This window comes from Nycticebus coucang, chromosome 13 (assembly GCF_027406575.1).
Source record: "Nycticebus coucang isolate mNycCou1 chromosome 13, mNycCou1.pri, whole genome shotgun sequence".
Lineage (NCBI taxonomy): Eukaryota > Metazoa > Chordata > Mammalia > Primates > Lorisidae > Nycticebus > Nycticebus coucang.
The window spans coordinates 23,729,101-23,738,042 of record NC_069792.1 but is presented as its reverse complement, the minus strand read 5'-3'; the positions used below and the strand labels follow the sequence as shown (position 1 = coordinate 23,738,042).

Sequence of the window (8,942 nt, the reverse complement as noted above, 5' to 3'; positions counted from 1 at the left end):
TTTTTTTGAGAAAGAGCCTCAAGCTGTTGCCTTGGGTAGAGTGCCATGACATCACAACTCACTGCAACCTCCAACTCCCAGGCTCAAGTGAGTCTCCTGCCTCTGCCTCCCAAGTAGCTGGGACTACAGGTGCCCACCACAATGCCCAGCTATTTATTTATTTTTTTGGTTGCAGCCGTCATTGTTGTTTGGCGGGCCTGGGCTGGATTCGAACCTGTCACCTCAGGTGTATGTGGCTGGCGCCTTAGCCGCTTGAGCCACAGGCACGAGCCTAGAAGAGCGTTTTTTTAACATTTTTTTTTTTTATCTCATTACACACTTGAAGCTATAAACTTCAGTGCCACACTTAAGTTATATTGATCAAAAAAAAAAGAGTAAAAAAAGAAATATACCTACTGTGCTTTGAACTTCTTTTGAAAATAATTTAATTAGTGATCTTTAAAAGTTTTTGCAGCACACCCCAAATCATCTCACAGCACACTGGTTGAAAATCACTGTTTTAGAACATATTTTCAATGAGTTGGGAGGTCTGTCTGCCTAACTTTCCAAGGCCTACTGCAGCTCCTCATAGGCTCTCAATGACCGTGTTTTGGAGGAATGGTCTCATTGCACAAGGTACCATGCTTGGTACTGAAGAGGTGGCCCTTCCCTCAGGGCATAGCCAGCCTAAGAAGTGAGGTAAAATATGAAACGCCTGAAAATACGTGACATGACCATTGTACCAAGCTGAAAGTGTTGATGAACCAATCCCAGAGGAAACAGTTCTGGTGGACCCTCAGAGAAAGAAGGACCTACCTCTAGGGACAGTCCTCCTGACTTCTCCTCTAAACTACATCCAGTTTGCTTCTCCAGTCATCCAGAGAGGTCTCTGCTTTCTTGCAGCCTGGGCAAATTCAAGCCCACGGATTTACTTAAAATATATGCTTGTGCCTAGAGCCAGTTTCTTTGGAATCACTTTGCTTAGGGATGTGCCTAGAGTGGGGGGAGGAATTCTCTTGGGTGCTGGCTGATACCAAAGCTGATAGTTTTATCTGAACGTGGGGAAGCCTGACATTGTAGCGACTGGTTATGACAAGCAAGTGTTGACTTGGTGGCCGCCTGGGGAAGAGGGTCTTACATTTCTTCCTCTTTCCACAGCCTACCCATGCTTTGTGGAATAGAACCTCAGCTGTCCAGACTGGTCACTTGCATGTGTGATTCCTAATTCCACAGCAGCGCTGCTGGCGACAGCCCCCAAGTTTATCCTAACAAACCTGCCCGTCCCAGGAGCAGATTCTTCCTCTTCTGCTCTCAAAGAAAGAAGAGCAGTGGGGAAATGGCCACACACACTGTCTGCCCTCCTCTGCTCTGGGAAGAGTCTCTCTGCTTAGTAGCCTTACACTCATGTCTTAAATGAGGACAGTAATTGGGATCACAGGCCACGGCAGGGCGGCTAGGTATTCACTGCGCCAAGGGAGACAGCTACCTGGTTCACTCAGTTGCCGGGTCACTTATAGCCCATATGGAATACTAAGCTTATTTTATTTCACTGCATAAAAATTAAAGTATGCATAAATAATCAGTATACATGGGAGCTATTCTTCCAGACTTCAAAAATATCTCTGTGTATTTATTGATATATACATACTTCACTCCATTTGGAGTAATCGCAAAAATAGTAGATTGGATGTCCCGTAAGCAACTGAATTTTTTTTCTCACAGTTCTGGGGGCTGGAAAGTCCAGAAGATCAAGGTGCTGGCAGATTCACCATGGGGGCCTGCTTCCTCACAGACTGCTGTTTTCGTGCTGTAACCTCTCCTGGTGGAAGACACGAGGGTCTCTTTTATAAGGAAGGGCACTAATGCCATTCACGAGGGCTCCACCCCAGGACTTCATCACCTCCCAAGGCCCTACCTTTTTGATACCATCATAGTGGAAGTTAGGATTTCAACATGAGAAATTTTGAGATTAGTTTGCTTATAGGATGGCATCACCCAAGATGACTAGTATAATTTTTCCTGAAGGAGAAAGACAGTTTAATATATTCAATGCTGACTTCTTTGCCATTTTTTTCTGTAGAAATATTGATGTACTGTATAGAATTGCCAAAGTTTTACCTATAACTGATTAAAATGGGCATACATGACATTTTCTACTTATTTCTGGTGAATTTTTCTCATTTTCTGGCTTTTCAAAGTTCCCCTTCCACGAATCTTCTATAACTATGTATCCTCATAAACTCCAACCATATTTCTCCCCACTGACCTGGACAAATACGATGGCTTATTGTGGATAACAGAGCAAGGCGGCTAATCCCATGAAACCACAGGGATATACCAGCTTCATTACTTTAGGACCTCTAGCCAAAAGGGATCCAACAAAGTCAGCGAAACCAATAACACCAAGTCTTCGAAAAATCCAAGAAGGGCATTTTGGAGATTCATAGCTGTCTAACCCCCAGTGAACCAAACTTTGCATCTTGGGCTTAATTCAGGAGTATGTTTCCTGACATTGACTTGTATATGGCTTCCAGTAAAACTGAGCTGTGAGATGCTTTCTTCAAGTTGGGTTCATGTTTCCTCTACAAGAGATTTACCCTCAGAAACCGAGTAGATGCAAGCTCATTAACCTTCATAGCATTTGGGGGAGGAGAGTCCTTTTTTGGTGCTATATAGAAGAGGAGCAGGTTCAGGCTGGCTGGCCCCATGGAATTCTGAATTACCTTGAACATGTCCCTGGCAGCAGTGGGTCCCGCTGGGTCAAGTGTGCACATTTTAATGCTGGATCAATTTGCCTCTTGTCAGAGGTGGCTAGGAGGCATGCCAATGGGGTACATATATTCTTTTTTATTTTTACCACTCTGAGCTCTTGTATCTTGTTCTAATTTTCATTTTTGAATCTGAGTAAGTTTTCATTTTTATATGTTTAAGATCTCTTTAAATTTCTTCTTATGGGGATTACCTATTGTGGTGAGTTTTTTTGTTGTTGTTGTTTGTTTTTTAATGTAAAGCAAAATGACTCCCATTTACAAGATCAGACAGTTTGAAGCATGTGAGTTTTTTTAACTCCCGCCTTCTCTTTTCTTTCCGCTCTTTCAGAGACTGAAAGACTGTGTCATTCTCCTTCTGTTGTAGTCAGTCTTCCCAGTCCTGGTGCTCAGAATGTCCTTGTGGTAACCCAAGGCCAGGAAGACTCCCTGCCAGCCTCACCAAATTGCCTCCGAAACTCCTCAGGACAGGATTTGGTCCCTATTACAATCTTATAAGCACAGGCTAAGAAGCTTGCTGAGCCAGGGACTGGGCTGCTAAAAATGAATAAAACACAACTGTCTCCAGAAGCTGGACGATTCCGACATGCCGCATACCACCAGTGTGAGGCCGGCTCTGAGATGTGCTCTGATAGAAGAGAGACAGGGAAGGGTGGAGGAGATGGGAATTCCAACTCTTGGACCTCAGCTGAGTTCTTAAATTGAGGTTTGAAGGGAAAGGGAATTCAGGCCGCGTAAACCATGTAACTGATTGTTAAATACCTGCCACGTGCTGGGTTAACTGATGCTGTTGTTCCGTCTAACAGTTACCCGCAGTAGCTATCATTCTCACTATGTCACTGCTGAAGAAAGGAAGGCTTAGAGAGGTTGAACAGCCAGCCGAGACTGCTAGCTAGGGTCCGATTGATGTCAAGTCTGGCAAAACACAAAGCATTTATTTTGTGTTTTTCCAATTTCTGCTTGAACACAAATAGCAGGGCAGAAGATGTGCAGAGTACAGAGTTCTTTGGGGGGGGTGGGGTCAGGCCTGCGGAACCTTGACTGATATCCAGACCTGACTGTAAAGGGCTGTGAATGAGCCATCAGAGCCTATTGTTCTTTCTATCCTGCAAGTCTCTATGACCATCGCCGCCTCTGGGAAGCCTCCCCTGACTTCTTCATGCTATCTAGCTGTCTTCATCACCACTACCTCTTCTAGATGTAACCCTGAGCCTTCCTTTCCCAGGCACTTATTCCTAGCATATTGTCTACTCATCTCTTTCTGTCCACTGGACAGTACGCTCTTTGAGGGTGGGGCACATCTGATCGTCTTGGCATTTCCAGTTTGTGAATTTAAGAATGGAAGAGTCAATGGAGTGCTGAGTGTGGAGCAGAGGGAGTGAATAGGTTTGAGGCAGCCCCATGGGATTTGGCAATAGGCGATGGGCTGAGGGCAGGGCAGAAAGAAAGCTCTGTGGATTTAGCCTGCCCTGGGAAGCAGGCTGCAGGAGAAGCAGGGTGGTAGGGTGACTGGGCATCATGACGGAGGTAATGTGGTCCAGTGGCTCCTGTCTCAGACTGTCTGGGTCAAATTCCATTCTGCCACCTGACTCCCTTAGGACTTCTGGCAATTGAAAGAACTGTCTGTGTTTCAGTTTTCCTTATTGGTAAAATGGGACTATTACTCATACCAGCTCACAGGTTGTCATGAGGATTAAGCTGAAATCCAGAGCTACATCACTATCCTCCTCCTCTGGCATCTCCCGGTTTCTCAAGGCTCTGCTTAGAAGGTGGAGTGTAAGCCCTGTGGGAGCGCTGCTGCTGGGAGCTCACTGCCTGAGGCTTTGGTAGGAGCTGTGTAGCAGCCTTTTGTTGTTTGTTTAAAGCAGTGCTTTTCAACTTTTTTTTTTTTTTTAATCTCATGGCACACTTGAACCTATAGTTAAACTTCCACAGTATACTTAAATTAGGTTGATAAAAAAAAGTAAAAAAGACACTGTGCTTTAAACTTCTTTCAAAAATTAATTAGTGATCTTCAAAATGTTCACGGCATACCAGTTGAAAATCACTGATTGAAAGCTACAGGCTCTGGGGGTGATGGGACCTGGGTCAAGTCCCAGCTTCAAACTTAACAGCTGTGGAATCTTGACTTTGTTTCTTAACCACTCTGAGCTTCAGATTCAGAAAATAATCAAACAGGGACAATAATTGGGCACATCTCACCACGTTGGTGGTGAACATTAATGGAGGTAGCGTAGTCTCTCCCTATTTCCCCTTCTCCAGCCCCTGCAAACCACTAATCTATTTTCTGTCTATGGATTTGGCCATATTAGCTATTTCATATAAATGAAATCAGACAGTCCTGGTGGGGGGTGTGGAGCAATAAGAAACCTTCAGTGACCACCCCTCCACCCCAACACCAAATTCAACAACTATCAATGCAAGCCAGTACCTTTAGAAGAACTATAAATCAGGGGAGTGGTCATACTTCCTGGTTTTAACATGATTATAAAGAAAAGAGGCACTGAAGAGGGCAGAAAAGATGGTCTTGCATTGCCTGCACCAGTTATTTTCAACCAGTGTGCCAAGAGAGGATCTTGGGTATGCCATGAAAAATTTTAAAGATTGTTAATTAAACTATTTTCCAAAGAAGTCCAAAGAACAGTAAGTATATTCTTTTTTTAACTCTTTTTTGTTTTGACCAGCATAATTTAAATGTGCCACGAAAGTTTAGGTTCATGTGTGCTGTGGCATGAAAAATGTTGAAAAACACTAGCCTACACCAACATTCTCCCTAGCAGTGCAGCACCAACACACTGAGTGGAGAGAGAAGCTGTGTGCCCAGGGGAGGGAGAGCAAAATGCTTGTGGGACTTTGAATTGAGATCCCAGGCTGCCTTGGCACAGTGGAACACAGCATAGGGTAGAACTCAGCCAGTGCCCACAGAAGAAACATTCTGACCAGTCTGGCCATAGGAAAATCCTCCATCCTGAAACCTGAGTTTCGGCTAGCCCCACCAGTGACTGACAAAGCCACCTGGGGCCTGTACTAAATTCATGAAAGCATTCAGGCCACAATAGCTGGAGTCCTTGGGCAATTCCTATGGCTCTGCTGGCTTGGAGACAGTGGACTTGAGGTACCCATGATCCAGGGAAATGCCAGTGGTATCAGCCAAGCTAGTTCCTCTGTCACCATTCTCCGTGTGGCTCAGGGAGTTTTCTTTCACTAGAGGAAAGGAAAGGGAAGAATTCAGAGGACTTTTTTTTTTTTTTTTCCTTCAAATTCGGTTACTAGTTCAGCCATGATTAAATAGCATACCAAGCAAACTAACTTCTGAAGCCCCTAAGTCCAAGCCTTAGGTCCTATATAGCATTTCTGGGCCTGCCAGAAGGAAACATGTTGTCATAAAAGAAAGAACCCAGTCCTGGCAGGACTCACCTCTTATTGACTAAAGAGCCCTTGGGCTTCAAACAAGTATCAGAAGTAGCCAAGCAACAGTCACCATGGGCTTTGGGTGAGACTGAGCTGTCTTCAGGTGTGACCTGGAGCAGTCCCAGCTGTGGTGGCCAGAAGGAATTACCCATATCACTCCTCCCTCAATTTCAGAAGCCCAGCAGAGAATGGGAAAGAGAGTGAGAGACTTTGTTTGGTGATCCAGAGAATTCTCCAGTATCTTCCCCAAGTCCACCAATGTGGTACCACCAGGAGTCTGCAAGAGTCACAGCATTCCTGGGGTTGGGATACCCTCCCAGTGCTGATACAGCTGCAGTGACCAAAGACTTAGATCAGAACGCTCAATTTATTTTGAAAACCTGGAAAGCTTTCTCCACGAGGTACAGGTTCAAACAAGCCCAGACTGGGAAGATTAAAACAAATACCTAGTTCTCCAATTGCCAGACATTAATGGACATCCACAAACATCAAGCATACCCATGAAAACACGACCTTATCAAATGAAGTAAATAAGTTACCAGTGACCAGTCCTGGAGCAATGAAGATAGGTGACCTTCCAAAGAATTCAAAATAGCTGTCCTAAAGAAGCTCAGGGAACTTTAAGACAACACAAAGAAGGAAAACAGAAGTCTGTCAGAGAAATTCAACAAAGAGATTGAAATAATTTTTAAAAATCAAGCAGAAATTCTGGAGCTTAAGAATTCAATGGACAAACTGAGAAATGCCTGAGTCTCTCAATAGCAGAACTGACCATGCAGAAGAAAGAATTAATGAGCGTGAAAACGGGCTATTTGTAAATACAGAGCCAGAAGAGGAAAAAGAGGGAAAAAGATAATGAAGCATGCTTACAAGATCTAGAAAAGACCCTTAAAAGGGCAAATCTAAGAATTATTGGCCTTAAAAAGGAGGTACAGAAAGAGATTGGGATAGAAAGTTTATTCAAGAAGTGTGGATGAACAGAGAACTTTCCAAACCTAGAGAAAGATATCAATATTGAAGCACAAGAAAAATACTGAGAAGATTTAACCCAAACAAGATTACCTCAAGGCATTTAATAATCAAGTTCTCAAAGGTCCTGAGGGAAGCAAGAACAAAGAAAAAAATAATAACATATGAAAGAGTTCTGATATGTCTGACAGAAGACTTCTCAGTGAAAACCTCCTAGGCCAGGAGACAGCAGCATGACATATTCAATTTGCCGAAGGAGAAAATTTTAACCTTAGAATATTATATCCTGTAAAAAATATCCCTCAAACGTGAAGGAGAAAGAAGGACTTTACCAAACAAACAAAAGCTGAGGGATTTCATTAATGCCAGGCCTGTCCAACAAGAAATGCTAAAAGGAGGTTTTCAGTGTTAAAGGACCTTAATGAATGATAAGAAATCATCTGAAGGTACGCAACTAGCTGGTAACAGTAAGTACAGACATACAACATAATATATTGCTATAATTGCAGTGTATTAACCACTTATACCCTGAGTGGGAAGACTAAAAGATAAACCTATCATAAAATAACTACAACAACTTTTAAAAAAAATTCTTACGGAGCAAGGCCTCAAAAAATTCATTAAAGACTCAGAATAGCTCCTGATCACAGAAATCTTCGGTAAAAGGCAAAAGATTTACACAATTTATACAATCTGAAGAGAAACCAGAGTATTACAACAACTTTTCAAAAGATAGATAGTATAAAAAGATATGCATGGAAACAACAAAAAGTTGAAAAGTGGTGAGGGGGATAGAGTTAAAGGTAGAATTTCTGTTAGATTTCTCTTTGCTTTTTTGTTTGTTTGTAAGCAGAATTGTCATATGTTTAAAATTACTGGCTATAAATTGGTTTTTTTTTTTGTAATTTCAAATCAAAAGACTTACAACAGATACACAAAAAATAAAAAGCAAGAAATTAAAACACACTACCAGAAAAGATCACTTTCAACAAAGGAAGATGGGAAGGAAGGAAACAATTCGGAATCAAATAATAGCATGGTAGTAAGTCCTTACTTATCACTAATAACATTGAATATAAATGGAATAAACTGCCCGATCGAAACACATAATACCATAATTGAATGGATAAAAAAACAAGAGCAAACCATGTGTTGTCTTCAAGAAACCCACTTTACCTGTAATAACGTAGATAGACTGAAAATAAAGGAATAGAAAAAGATATTCCATGAAGGAGTAGCTATACTTCTATCTGATAAGAGATTCCAAGACAAAAACTGTAAAAAAAAAAAGACAAAGAAGGTCATTATATAATTATAAAGGGGTCAATTTAGCAAGAAGATATCACAATTCTAAATGTATACGCACCTGACACTGAAGCACCCAGATATATAAAGCAAATATTACCAGAGTTAAAATGAGAGATAGACCTCAATACAATACAAAAGCTTCTGCACAGCAAATAATTGATAGAGATAATAGACGACCTACAGAATGGGGGAAAATATTCACAAACTATACATCCAATAGAAGGCTGATGTTCAGAGTCTGCGAAGAACTCAAACAAATCAGCAAGAAAAAAAAAACATTAAAAAGTGGAAAAGATACATGAAGAGAAGTTTTTCCAAAGAAAACAGATGAGTGGCCAAAAATATATGAAACAATGCTCAACATCATCAGGGAAATGCAAATAAAAGTCACAATTTGATACCACCTTACTTCTGTCAGAATGCCATTATTAAAAAGTCCAAAAGCAATAGATGCTGGCTCGGTGCCTGTAGCTCAGTGAGTAGGGCATCAGCCACATACACCAAGGT

General features: G+C 41.9%; 1 pseudogene; it reads right to left on the bottom strand.

Annotated features, from left to right (window-relative positions):
• Positions 1–7,716: 7,716 nt before the first annotated feature.
• LOC128564248 (uncharacterized) lies at positions 7,717–7,840 on the bottom strand (annotated as a pseudogene).
• Between the last annotated feature and the right edge of the window lie 1,102 nt (positions 7,841–8,942).